Source organism: Cupressus sempervirens, chromosome 10 (genome assembly GCF_028749045.1).
Source record: "Cupressus sempervirens isolate cs-2001-9-10 chromosome 10, ASM2874904v1, whole genome shotgun sequence".
In the NCBI taxonomy this organism is placed as follows: domain Eukaryota; kingdom Viridiplantae; phylum Streptophyta; class Pinopsida; order Cupressales; family Cupressaceae; genus Cupressus; species Cupressus sempervirens.
In genome coordinates, this window is record NC_143127.1 from 60,396,265 (window position 1) to 60,409,285 (window position 13,021).

At 35.6% G+C, this 13,021-nt stretch overlaps 1 protein-coding gene across 1 annotated transcript in view; it reads left to right on the top strand.

Moving 5' to 3' along the window:
• Nucleotides 1–4,281: 4,281 nt before the first annotated feature.
• Nucleotides 4,282–13,021, top strand: part of LOC149532558 (ABC transporter E family member 2) — a 75,939-nt gene continuing 67,199 nt past the window's right edge. Inside the window, exon 1 of the mRNA XM_089807419.1 lies at nt 4,282–4,503. The gene's annotated coding sequence lies outside the window, so the exon portion shown is untranslated. The remainder of the gene's footprint in view (nt 4,504–13,021) is intronic.

Below are 13,021 nucleotides of genomic sequence, written 5' to 3' on the forward strand. Positions count from 1 at the left end.
AAGAATATTCAGTTGGCGCTATCTCGCCATGGGAGGTTGCACGGTGGATATGTTATCGACATAGCGCCCTTCTGCCGCGTGTCTGGTGGGTCCCCTTTTTCTCAATTGTTTCTCTGGTGCCGAGTTTTGCCAGTTCCACGGTAGGCGCCATGGCACTATCAAAAAATTTGAGCTTCTCACCGTTAGCGACATAGCGCCCTTTTGCCACGTGTCCGGTGGGTCCTAGGTATGCAGTCCTACAAAGAGTTTGAGCGCCGTAGATGTGAATTTGATCCACGGTTGGCGTCATGTCACTATTGAGAGTTGAACAATAGATACCCATAGCGACATAACGCCTTGACAACGTGTGGCATAGATGACGTAATGGGCCCGCCCTTCTTCAGAGTGATAGTACATCTCATCCTCAGTGGTAGTTGTTAGACAGGTCAGAATATAGTGGCATTTTTTCATTGGTCCATTTAGCCAGCTCGAGACGCAGTTGTACAATTTTGTGGACCACTGTAGATCTAAGGCAGATCTACAGTAGGCGCTATCTCACTATGGAGAACTGCGAGAATTTCAACCATAGCGACATAGCACCCTTTCGCCACGTGGATCAGGGGGCCAGGTCTCGCCAAGATATGTGTGCCAAGGATTGCCAGGTGTCATTCGAGTGTGGTGCAGTTGCCGAGATGGCGCCAGGTATGATGGGCCCGGGTAGGAACAAGTGTAGTATTACGACGAGTCTTCATGACCGTCAGATTTCAGGAAGATCGATGGTTGGCGTTATCGCGCTATTGAAAGTTGCACACTATATACCATAGCGACATAGCACCTCAGTGACACATGCAAGGTAGGCCCGTGTTATCTCGTGAACCTCAAGGATGATGCCAGGTAGATACCAGGTGTGCTGACATCGTTTCGTGGGCCCAGAAATTGAAAAGTAAAGCGCGAAACATGACGAGTCTTTACGATCGTCATATTAAGAAAGATCAACGATGGGCGCTATCTCGCTATGGAGAACTATGAGAATTTTAACCATAGTGACATAGCGCCTTGGTGACACCTGTCTCGCAGGCTCGGCCAAGGTTGATAGTTAACGGCTGGCAGTTAGTGTAATCGTCGCAGCTGGAGTTTGAGGAGTTGGCGCAGTTAGTGATGAAGAGATGGTCAACTATGTAGGACTTCCGCAAGGTGGCAAAATAAAAAGAGGCTGTTGGTCCACGTGGTCCATCTTGCTTACAGAAACAGGTTGACTCACTGACTCTATTGATTCACAACCCAAATAAAATTGAAGGTAATCGGTTTTGTTGCGCGATCTGATCTTCATGATCGATTCCAACTACCATGAAATGAATGCAGAATGAGAAGAACACTCCACCACCCATTTTTTGATCCATCTACTGGGTCAGAGCATAGTTATGGCGTCGTTTCTATCTTCTCAGGGCCCTATTCCAAATCATTGTGTCTGGATCTGCATCCAGATCAGATTTCCCCTTGTTTGTTCTCTACAGAACTTAATGACAGGTAGCTGCGAAGTCGCTTCAGCTAGAAGAGATCTCAGTTATGCCTGAACTATAAAGGCAAATTTTGTAAATTTTGTTGCGGTTGGACCTTTCTCTGGCTTTTCTCTGTTGTTGCTATGCAATTCTAGTGTAAATTCCCCCATGCCTCTAAACTGTATGATTCTCTATTTTATCTCCTTCAACCATTGGTATGAAAGTGCAAGAACTCTTTGCCTTCGCCATTGTTTTGTGAAAGTCCATAATTTGGATGACTGTATCTCTGTTGGCTTGTGAATGGTATATAAGTGAATCTCTCTTTCCTTGTGACATTCATCTTGATCTGCATGTGGTTATTTGATTAAAGCAAGTTTGAATGTGTATATCCTTAGTTTCATTCTGGTTCAATAGTGCGTATATGGGCAGAGATTGGTCCAAACACTCTATTTTGGTGCATCGCCTCTTTAGATTAGGCTAGGTAGATTTTTTTCATGCTCTCCTTCTCCCTTTTCCCCTCCAAGAGTAGTTAGGTGCACCCTAATAGTAAGAGGAAGCCGGCCTTCTCCGGAGACTCAACCTCACAGTTCAAGTCCCACAGCTTGGAGGTTGTTTCCATGTTTCACTAGGTTGTCCTCATGCATAGGCTCTGGACAAGGGTGCAAACCTAAGTGACAACAGTAATCTCAAGCATTATCTCAACATGTTCCATAATCATAAATTGTAACCCTAATCATAATGCTCACTATGATTAACTCCTTAATCACAACTCTTATATCTTATTGACAACCCTAACTCTAATTCTAGTGCTAACCCTACCATAACCCAAATGTTGAACCCTAATCCAAAAGAAGATCATATCCCAAACTCTAAATCTTATCTTAACCTGAAGCATGATATTAACAAGTAACATAAAATGATTAATATTATTTTGAAACTATAATTGTATACATCAATAGTTTTAAAATTGTTATATTATACAATACATTATCAAATAAATTGACTAATATAAATAAATAAATGTGAGGTTTATTTTTATTTTCTATTTTATTTTGATGGAGGGTTTAGATCTAGGCAACGAAGGCCACCACGAAACTTGTTTTTATTTTTGAATATTATAAGATCAAATATTATAATTATATTTTAAATCAACTTTATCATTTTAAATATACTTATAAGATTATCATAAATAAGTGAAAAAAATAATAATTATAAAAATAATTATTTCATATAAACAATAATAATAAGTAATATTTGTTCTAAATAAATATGAAACAAATTTTAAAATATTTTTCATTGTTATATTTATTAAAAAACATGCAAACTAAAAATAAAAATAAAATTAGTAACATGAAATTATTTCAAAATATATATTTGAAAATAACAATAATCAATTTTTATATATCAAATTAAAAGCAAAAGTACTAATGTATAATTTGGAAAATAACAAACATATGTATATTGATAATACACATGTATTAACAATAATTAAAAAATCCTTTCCATACTTTATTAATACCATTTAGAATAAGACATTATGGGGATGTATATAAAATGGTACGTGAACCAATAAAACTTGAGAATATTTGAAATTTTAAAAAAGCAAATCAAGAAAATCTAAGGGTGTTGCTTCTTTCAATTGTCTTGCACTGCATTTGAAGGATTTTAGAATGTTGATTTGTAATTGAAGTTTTGCAACTCCAAAAAAGAAACACCTTCGGTGTAATTATAATCGAATAAATTGATTTTTGAGGATTTGATCAAAGATAAATTAAGCAAAAATATTAGAAAGGGGGCTCATAGTCTAGATGACCATTTTTGGGTGATTACATCCTCGTCTTTGGCTAACCCAGTTGAAGTTTGCAATAAAGAATATGCTACATATAGAATATCATATTGATGTTGATATTGTGGAAGCTATGTGGATTAGATGGAATATTACACGATAAGGAGATATGGATTTATGAAAAAAACAATGGATGACAATGGCATTACAAAGCTTGTTTCTTTAGGTAGAAATTGAAGGAGAACTCCATGTTTGGAGATTTGTTGGAAGTAATGCTTTAAAAGCTTGTCCATCTTGATTTGCATGGTAATGTACCTTGCTCAAAGACAGTGCATCTTCTTGCAAGTCTTGTATATTGTCCCGAGTTAGTGCATCTTAGCATCTAAGTCCTTTTGTATATTGTTCTAAGGGCATTGTGCCTTAGTGTGCAAATTCAGGAAGCTGTTTACTTCCTTGGTAGTGGACATAAAATAAACATTGTAATAATTGATTCATATATTGTAACTCTTATTGTGGTTTTTCTATTTTTGGGTTACACATAAATTTGATGTTCTCTCATGCCTAATGTTCATTGCCCTATCTCCTTTATACTACTACACATAAGAACGATTAGTTGATTGTGAATTTGAATTATAAGTTTATAAGATTAATTCACCCTAATCTTGTAGTGTGTTCAACAACCTTAATATACTTTGACAAGTTCAATAATGTAAACATCACAAACTTTTACATAAGACATTAATTAAATCAACATTATACCAATTTTTTTTTAATATTGTAAGTGATAGTTACAAGTTAAATTAAGATGTCATTATACAACAAATAACACATGAAATGACATTACCAATACATTAAGCACGATATCACAAAACAAAAGACTTCACTAACCTGCCATAATCATTGTTACCTGCATTGCACAAACAACATTATTTTTTTCTAATGACCTAACAATCAAGATTATGCACTCTCAACTACATGGAACATCTATAACAAAATTTATTTCCAATGTTGTGTAACAAGCCCTTGGGCTTAAAATCTGTCACCTTTACCAAGTGTAGATTATTCTAATATTCGTCACAAAAGGCAAAACCCTTTACGCCCTCTTCAGCTTGGTCAGGGAGATTGGTTTTAGCTTCATCTCATTGAAAATAAAATTCTGCTTCGACAGAGTTTCGTATCATTTTTCCAGGCCAACTCTGCGCATTTCTCTCATCGGCACGTTGAAAGCACAAGATTGAGGTAAGTCCCCCGCCAGGGTTTCAATGTGCTTTATTTAGGGATTTCATAGACGGCCGGGTCATTGTTGTTGTGTTTGATTTTATTCTACAGTTCTGTTGTTGGCGCTCTTTATTTTGGAGTTCGTCTCCGCCAAGCACTAGTGAAATATTTTTTGATCGCCCACTTTGTTTATCTATTGATATCCTTCTGTGTGTCGAGAATTATTAGCCGCTTGTAGGATAAATCTCCTCGGAGAGCTACGATTTTCTATGCAAGATCTTTACTTTAGGCGGTAGACGTTCTACGGCGGGCTTGTGGAGGCTGTGGCGGTGGCAAGTTTTGTTTTGAGGGATTGGTTTGATAGTTTAGGACGCCTAGTCCGCTGGGTGTCTTCGGCTTCCTGCCTCTCATGTTCTCATCCCCCCAGTTGTGAGAAGGGTTCTGGTTCGGTGTTATCACAATGGAATAGGATTCTTCAGAGGATACGTTCAGGTTGTCTACTTCGACTAGCTATGTTTGTTAATTATTCATAAAGATATCCCTTTGATTTGGATATGAACTACTTCCTTTTCGTTTTAAGAAGAACTGTTTATCTTGACCACGGTTTCCTTACCTTCTGTCGGGGGTCTGCTGAGGATACTCATGATACGGAGATAGCCATCAGACCTCAAGATTAGTATTGCAAAATTGCCGCGCCCCCCAACCCCCCCGCCCCCACCCGCCCTCCCAACCCACTTTCTCTATAGATGTGACAAGTAATAGCTGAAAGATGCTCCTAGGAGGATGCCTGCAAATTACAGAAGCTGGTGGGAGCTGACTGGGCAGGGGACTTTGAGGAGGATCACGATGGACTTATTTTCTATTGGTAAGTGTTGAGTGGGGTGAGAGGGAGAACGCAAGCCAACTATTATTGTTGCTATTATTCATGAAATTCCCTGCCTCTCAAACTTCGCAATTAAGGCTTTATGCAGGTGTCCTAAGTTTCAATATCAGCAATACAATAGAAGAGCCTCAATTGCTGCATAATTTTAGATTCACCAGATGACAGCATTCGGTTCGAGTATAAACTTCCAAAAAATGCAACAGAAAACTTTAAAACTGTGAAGCATCTCTATAGGAGTCTTAATGAATAAAATTCTACCTTCCGACAAATCTTGAGTTCTACATTAGAAGATAAAATCATCATGGACGGATCATAGACAGTGAAATAGTTCTGTATATTGGACATAAATAGTTTTTGAACCCTTATAATGCCTTTATTTCTGATTTGGATTGTTATTTATTGCAGCATAAAAATGAACCAAAAATGCTGGTTTTCCAGGAATGGTTTATAGCACGGCATGCAATATAGATTATAGGCATGTCTCACATGGAACTTGTGGCATGTCAGTCACCCTATTTCTTATGTTCTCATAAAACCTTTTGCTCTTACTTGTTTTTCTCTGGTCACTGCATTCCTTATGAGGCTAATGAACAAAGTAGAAGCTCAATACTGCATTTTTGTTTGATAATCAATCTAAGCTTTCATCTTTATCTTTATCCTAATAAATGGATGCTCTAATTTTTCGCTAGAGGAATCTTTATAGTAATTGTACTTATCCGAGAAATCCTGGTGTTATTATAATGGCAGATAGTTCTGTCATGGTAAACTAGATTCAAATCCCTCACCAAAATAGGAACATGTAGAAGGGTTTTAATGTGTACTGGAGAATTTGGTCTGACCTTTATTGACAAACATTATTAATGGGTCTTGATCTTGTTTCACACAGCGTATATGGAAATGCAATTTTTTGCATTGAATTGTATGATGCAGAGCATCATGAAACAAAACCTCAATCCCCAAATCAACCATGAGGATTAGGCAATTAACTCAACTTGAACTTGCATATTCAACATATTTAGAAGAATAATCAATCAAACAATCCCCTTTCGTCATCTCAACATAACCATTATGAAATCTTCATTAGGAGCCTTAAGCATTCTAGGATCCAAGACATCTCTTTCATCACTGCATTCAGCCATACCAAATCAACAACTTAACATGGACACAAACAACGTCTAATTTTCTGATTTCAAGGAACCATTCAACTCAATAGAAGGGAATCATCATTTGAATCACAACCTTTACCATCACATTGCATCCATGCATTATCCAAGAACATTATCGTTCAACTTCCCAAAGTCTTTATATGCTGATCACACTTTTAGTATACCTCGCTGCTTACACCATACTGTCTGCACACAAGCATTAGTTACAATGATAAACCATAAGAAATAGCAATAAATTCATGGACCAAAGATACCCTTACCACCTTACATGCAACATAATCTAATCCGCTAATTCCATTTTCGACATTCATTCCATGTACTGATCATAAACATTAATCCTTAAGTAAATCACAAAACTGTCATACTGCAGGTTTATAGACCCATACTCGGACATTCATATCTTTCAACACAGGCTGAATTATGGAAATCGCTTCGGTGGAAGTTTGCATAATTAGGTAAAGTGAAACATATCAAACACTGAGAAACATCCAACGGTTGGTTGAAGAGTTATAGCCCTCATACAAAGAGCATTTATACTGTCATAAATTAATTCTGAAATTTCTATTGTTTTGCCACTAGGGTATCAAAATTCTTGCACCATACATAACCATTCAATCTGAAACCCAGTGCAATAGAAATGCCTGTGAATGCAACATAATTATCCCAAAGTTATATATTTTTCCAATAGTTCAACTCTAAGATATTTGTAAACCTAATTTGCCGTTTTGGATTCTGGTTTGTATGTGGGTTCGACATTCGGGTTCAAAATTCGCTCAAAATTTTTTGGGCTGGGTTTGGCTTCGTTTTCGGTTTGTCCGTAGAAGATTTAAAAATAAATAAATATTAATATATGCAAATATGCTGCAGCAAATAAATTCAGACACCACTATGCTAATATTAAAACAGTTCAGCAGAAATACACCACTGGACATATATTAACCATTTAACAAAAATTCCAGTTTTCTATTTCCCTGTTGTGTCATGAGTTCCAGTTTCCAGTTCGAACTTTGTCTTGTGTGAGTGTTGTGCTTGAGTTTCCACCGAACGGATACTCCAGGCTCCAGTGAACAGTTATACTCCAGGCTCAACCTTATACTTCTGCATACTGCCGCGTGAATGTTCCAGCATTCAACCTTTCTGTGAATGCTCCAGCATTCAACCTTTCCGTCTATTAAAGTCCTTGGTCTTATTAATTTTAATTTTTTTTTGTGTCATGTCCCGTCGTTTTACAGCTGACACGACAAGTAAAAAAGAAAAAAAAGAAAAAAAGATATTATTGCGACATCAAATCGATTTGAAATTCACTGATGTCATCCCAAAGTTGTCCTGGGCTCATGAAAGACAAACGAATGCCTGCTAAATTCATGACAAATTCGACCAGGGTTCCACTGAGCGAATTTGCCACGAATTCCTCAGACTGGTGGTGAATTTACAGCGAATGAGAATTGAACCAGACTTTATGCAGAAACGACTTTCAAATTTGCCTTAGACTGAGCGAATATGGTAACTTAGTTGTAAACTCTCATGACCTATCTTGTTATGGAGGGTTTGAGAGAAGTTTTAAAAAACTCATTCATTCTCCTTTGTGTCACACCTAAAGTCCAAACCAAGTTCAGAAAGAAGTAGATTCACTATGCTTCACGTTCCAATAGGTTTCTACATTCATATAATCCTTCTACTAATAAAAAATGTTCACAGAACAACATAAAACATGACTGTAGTGTCAAGAAGAATGAACAAAACCTTACTGTCATTCATTAGATCTTCAATCAGAAGTACATTCCGAATGATCTTCATAATAAATTTCTCCCTTCTTACTCCTACAATCACTTCTCAAAGTGTATTTGTATTACAAATGATGGACACACACTTGACTGTCCCAAACCCGCAGCATTTTGGTGACAGTTAGAGGACTTAAGCCACTGCTCTAATTTCAACCATTCCATGACATTGATAAGATTATTTTGGCAGTGGCTACGGGGCAACTTATATGCACTGGTTGGCAGTGTTAATAGTCTAAGTCCCTTATATTTCTCTTATATTTTCATTGCAAACCGGTGCATATAAGTTGCACTACAGATGGTGCCAATTATTTCAGTTCCTTAACTGGCCCACTACACCATGACCGAGCTGCTTCCTCTTTACATTGGTTTTGCAACTTTTTTGGAATGATTACACGCAACTTTTTATGCATTTTGGACAACTTTTGCATTTTTGACAAAACTAACTCCAAACTTGACATAGGCACCTAGAACCAGTTTAAATGGACCAAACATGACCAATTACACTCAAAACTTCTTCCTTGGTTCTTATTCCACATTTTGACCCTCTTGACCAAGATTAACCGTATAAGGACCTATTTGAACAAAATGAGCAACATTGCACAAAACAATTACATTGCTTTATCAACTACATCAAAATGACTTGAATGGCTCTTTTTACATCAATAATGACTCAAGAACTCATACTATTTCATGTTGACATCATGGTTCTTAGATGCTTATGTGCTTCTGCACCATTGTAGCTTATTTGGTTTGTTCCATTGAATCCTTATGGTCTGGTATCTCTTATCATTTATTTGCATCCATACACTTCATTTGTCACTTACCCTTGCTTGTGAGTCTGTTTCAACAATCCAAAAAAATGCACCATCAGACAGTAATCATTAGATTAATAATGTCAGACCTTGAAGATAAAAGGAAAAATATTATACTCCAAACCTGATATCCAATATTTGGATGGCTAAACATGAAGCCCTGAGCACCTAAGTTACAAATATCACTCCAATTGAAACCAGTTATAACTTTGAAACCATAAATATTAGTAATTAATTACAGTTGTCTCACCAACAAAAGTAGCTTAAAATTAGGACTATGTCATGTCTTTAATCACAATGTTTCTTCTGGTTTGAAAGTAGCTTAAAATTAGGACTATGTCATGTCTTTAATCACATTGTTTCTTCTGGTTTGTTTAATTTTTTTTGAGATTCTTAGTTTGGTTGTTCTTTGTTCTTATCTTGTATTTAACACAGTTTTTTCCAGTGTTACGGGGAGACTCGTTTCGGAGATGGAGACACGTCTTAAAGACAATTTGTGTCTCCAGAGACCTCAAAAAAGGTTGGAGACTTCATGAATCCAAAAGCGAAGTCTCTTGATAAAATAAATAAATAAATAAAAAAAATATAGTATTAAGTTATTTTATGTATTTGGCCCTCATTCTAATGTTTTTGATGCAAAAATAAAAAACTATGACAATTTAAATGATTTAGTCATTTAAAAATTTTATTAACTTAAAAAATATTAGAAACACTTTTAATATTTTTTATTTTTATTCTAGAATCCAACCCGACCAGCAGTAATTAGAAATATTTAAAATTCTATTTAGATAATAACATGGAATCCAACATGATGAGTGATGATTTTTTGGAGAGCATGATAGCTGAGGACCTTGAGATGGATGTTCACAACCTTGTGGAGTAGATGATTGTAACATACCAATTTTCTAGACTGAAAAATAGATACTTAATTCTCAAATTCGTAACTAGATCCAAATAACCGAAAGAAATGTAAAACAGTTAGGAAAGTAAATCACATAACCATATTACTGAAGTACACATCATTTGCACCTTGCTATCCATTTCATGTGAATGTGCAACATAAATATATGATAACTGAAATAACTAACTAACGGATAACCATAATAGTTCAAGAAACAAAATCATTTCCATATATTCCATGATTTAAATAATTACAAGAAATGAACTTGCAAGATAGAGTCTAGAAGAAACATACAAAAACTAGTTGGGATATCTGAAGGTGTTGTGCAAGCCTTGGCTTTCTGGTAAGAGGAGAAGCATTGACATAGGCTTAACCTCCCAATCACAGACCTTATAAATCCCCACACAATCTTTTAACAAGAAAGGCCCTTTCTACCTTGGGGTTAGGCTTGGGGCACCATGGTCCACCCATCCAAGCATACCGGTGTTTAGAATGTCCGCTCAGTAATAGGCAGACATGCCTGATTAACTGGCACCACTGATATCATGTGATCAAATGAAAGACAAGCATGCCTTTAAACGACCTTGGCCAAGGATTTAGATGGGCATATATTATTCGATCACCATCGCTCGATTTGACAACAGGGTATATATATATATATATATATATAAAATAGATATTTATTAAAAGTTTATCATAATTTCATACAAGGAAGTTTTGATTTCTGTTCTTTCCCTTGCAGGGATTTCTTTTCCTCTTCACTCCCTTTCATTGTCTATTACTAGCCAGGGTGAGTCCTTGGTATAGATCATCTTGAGTATTCATGGATTCCTATCCATTGGCAGTACACCACGATTAACAAACTGATATAAAGATGTAATTTAATTCAGGCAACATGCTGTTCTTACATTTCAATATACACATGGTAAAGCAAAGGACAAGGTCATAGACGTAAACACATAGAGGAAGAACTTGTTCTTAGTGATGAATTTTCAAACAACATATCGACCCCATCATATTTTCAATATTCTCAATTAGGAAGGTTGATGGAACATAAGCCAAGCATATTGACTTTGATCATACAGCTGATGCATAAACTATAAATGTCGGATGCATAGAAAATCCATCTAAGAATTGTTGCATCGATTTAGAAATATAAATAATGGAGTGTGTAACATTGACATAACTTGGTCGAGAGCCCTTGTGAGATTCAGTGATGTCTCCACCGTACGACTCAAGCCAATACAACTGTAAATGTAATGCGATAATCAGCTGAGGGAAAACCCATGCTTCAATTAAGAGGGATTATGCTTGGTGCAGAGAAATAGTAAGAGGAGAGAAGGAGAATAGAATGCTGTCTCTAGCCAGACGTGATATTTTTAAATCTTTCGTAGGCTCAAGTGAGCCACGACTCAAGGTGGCAGTTTCAAAACAAGACCATTGGTTACAAGGTTACTGATTTTAAAAGAAAAGATGGCGCCAAGTGTTTATGGTTGCCTATCAAGGGGAAATATGAGTTGATTTGTTAAAAGAAGCCCCTTTGGAAACATTTATATATATATATATATATATATATATATATATATATATATATAATTATAATTTCTAAATGATCCCATCATGCTATTATTGTACCGATAGTCGCAAATCATTTCCATATAATAGTTCAAGAGATACATATATTAATAAGTACAAACTATAGACATTACTTTAATATCCTGGCGGTATCATTCATTCATATATATATATATAGGTGATGATAAAAGAAAAAAAAATGGAGATGACATCACAAAACAACGGAAGTAATGGCTTTGATCAGGGATTTGATTATATATATATATATATATATATATATATATATGTATATATATATATATATATATATATATGTATATATATATATATATATATGTATATGTATATATATATATATATATATGTATATATATATATATATATATATGTATATATATATGTATATATATATATGTATATATATATGTATATATATATATGTTTGTCCAAGTAGCTCATGCTTGTCCAATGTATGTACCCTATTGTGAAGTTGCTAAATCCGTACCAAGGTAGTTAGAGGTCATACCTAGCGATTAGACAAATGGACTAGAATAGTGCCCCATTCCTCGAATTCCGTTTAGCAATGCTTTCTCCCCTTCGTCTACTCCTACAACCACTCGTGCAACATTTCCACAATAATAACAAGTTCTTCCATTTAAATCAATATTAGAATATATCACAAATAACTGTAACAATGGTTAACTACCATTATCAATTAACAAGTAAATATAATAAAGCAACGACTAACTATCATTTTCAATAAGCAAGTAAACATAATAATTGTAATCGACTCCATTATAACAACCATTTCCACATGAAATAAACGGTTAACTATAACTTCCCTTTTAACATGATCAAGAAAATGATGGTTTTAACTAATCATCTTAATGGCTATAACTTATTTTTAATCAAGTCAAAATTTTGGGATGCAACATACCCTCCTTATGTTTTCATCATCCTTGATGAAATTCACTCAAAATTTAAAAGCAGTATTAATGCAAATACATAATGTTTTTATCCTCATAAAAGAGAGAAGAATAAAAGAAAAGGATTAGGCTCCGGTCCTGAAGAAAAGATGATGGTATTTCCAAAAGATTTCATTATAATCCTCCCATGTAGCATTGTCTTTTGTGTACTAGTCCCATTGGACCTTGCATTGAGTTATGTCTTGATTTTGTAAGTGTAGCTTACGCACCTCGAGTATTCTGAGTGGTTCTATTTCCACCACCCTTGGGTCTCGTACCTGTAATAGGTTATAATCAATTATATGCTCATGATGACTGATGTATTTTTTAAGATATGACACATGAATGATGTCATGCATCCTGGCAAGGGTTGGAGGCAGTGCGATTTTGTAGGCTACTGGGTTCACAACTTCCAACACCCCAAAGGGTCCCACATATCTTAGGGCTAACTTG